Consider the following 225-nt stretch of genomic DNA (forward strand, 5'->3'; position numbering starts at 1 on the left):
TTTTTGTTTCTGTGTTTTTGTTACCGTTTCCAGCCTCTGGGTTTGCTCCGTGTTCTGTGAGTTCCTCTCCCTCGCTGGTGGCGCGGGGCTCTGCTGCGGTGCCCCCAGCCGTGCTGGGTGTAAGGTGCCCTCCCGCAGGCCAGCAGGCAGCTCTGTGTTCCCCTGCCTTCCACCGGTGCTGCTGTGCAGCGTTTCCTCTGTGGTGCCTCTGCTGGGCACAGCTCG

Source organism: Motacilla alba, chromosome 26 (assembly GCF_015832195.1).
Source record: "Motacilla alba alba isolate MOTALB_02 chromosome 26, Motacilla_alba_V1.0_pri, whole genome shotgun sequence".
NCBI lineage: Eukaryota > Metazoa > Chordata > Aves > Passeriformes > Motacillidae > Motacilla > Motacilla alba.